At 49.5% G+C, this 1504-nt stretch overlaps 1 long non-coding RNA gene across 1 annotated transcript in view; it reads right to left on the minus strand.

Moving 5' to 3' along the window:
• Positions 1–833: 833 nt before the first annotated feature.
• The window catches only part of LOC121105424, a 1844-nt gene continuing 1173 nt past the window's right edge, over positions 834–1504 (minus strand). The window contains exon 2 of the long non-coding RNA XR_005837932.1: positions 834–1151. This is a non-coding gene — a long non-coding RNA (uncharacterized LOC121105424). The remainder of the gene's footprint in view (positions 1152–1504) is intronic.

Genomic DNA, 1504 nt, shown 5'->3' on the forward strand with positions numbered 1-1504 from the left:
TGGTCAGTTGATCGGCTTCTAGCCCCTTCCTGTGCTGCTGCAGGACGGCAGTCTTCTAAATCCTAGGCTTTCCCCTGGACATCTCTACCATTACATATATATATATATATATAGTATTTATTTATTTGAGAGGGAAAGACAGAACACAAGCAGGAGGAGGAGAAGAGAGAGAAGCAGACTCCCCTCTGAGCATTGAGCCCCCGGGATCATGAACCGAGCCGAAGGCAGACGCTTGAGCCACGGAGGAGCCCCAACTATACCATTTTGTAAATCGGTAAACAACTTGGTTCCTAGCCAAGACTATCTGCCTTAAATAAGCAAAATTTCTAGTTACTCCGGCATACTGGCCCCTTCCCCTTCCTTCTTGGAACCTCCTACAGGGCCACCTGCTCACGAAGCGTCAATCTCAAAATGCGGTAAATGTCTCCACTTCTGTGGTGCCTGTCGTAGCAGTTACCTTGGCTGCTTGTCCCCCTAGAAGCAGGTCCCTAGAAGTCCTTGCCGGCACACTCTTTTCCTAGGAGGGAAAGCCCTGCAGAGAAAAGGCTCGAATTGGATTTTGCTGGATGAATGTGGGAGAGGCATTCCAAGCAGGTCACGGAAGGCCTTGGACGGCTAGGGGCCTGTATTCCCAGCATCTCCCCCACGCTGCCGATCCCCCCGGAGTCTCTCTCCCAGCCGTGATTCTGAGTGCCAAGGGAATGGGACGCCTTATGGGGAAGGTATTAAAATATAGGCAGTAGGTATTAAAATATAGTTCATAGGGGGCATGCAACCTCTTCTCCATTTCAGCAGAAATCTTTTGAGAGTAGCAGGATTAGATCTTAGAAGAATGACTCTTAAATACAAACATTTATTTCCAGCTCCCTGACGGACACATCCTCTGGAAAGTCCTGCAAGTTCTCAAGCTCCTTGTATCTGACGTTTGTACAGGACGCCCAATAAACTACACAGGTGTATCATGTGATCAGTTTTGACACATGTATGTAGTCAGTAAACAATCGCCACAACATTATGCATATTTCCATCTCTCTAAAAGTTCCCTTGTGCACCCCGTCCCACCACCGCCGCTGGTCTACCGGTCACTGTAGACACTACCACGCCTCTCCATAAACTGGGCCAGTGTCATTCTTTCTCCAGGGAACCTGGATCTGGAAAGGACACAGAAGCAGAAGGGGGTGGCAGCTGAGTCTTGCTTAGAGGGGCAGTCTAACACCTTCCTGCCACAGACATCGCTGGGCTGGTTCTCCTGTTCTTTCAGTTCTGTGAGCTGCCTCACGTCCTTCCAACATATTCTTTACTGCTTAATTGGGGCGGTTTGTTGTTTGTAACCAGAGAACCCACAGGCAATGATGCCGTCCTCCTATAGTCACCATTTCAGAGAATGGCTCCACGAAATCCTAGTCTCTCAAGCCCAACCCAGAGTAATTCCTCACGACCTCAGTCATGTCTCCTCCTCTCACCCCTTCCGCTCCCTGCTCAACAGCCTGTCTCCATGAAGTTC

The sequence above is a fragment of the Ursus maritimus genome, unplaced genomic scaffold (genome assembly GCF_017311325.1).
Source record: "Ursus maritimus isolate PB19 unplaced genomic scaffold, ASM1731132v1 scaffold_26, whole genome shotgun sequence".
Lineage (NCBI taxonomy): Eukaryota > Metazoa > Chordata > Mammalia > Carnivora > Ursidae > Ursus > Ursus maritimus.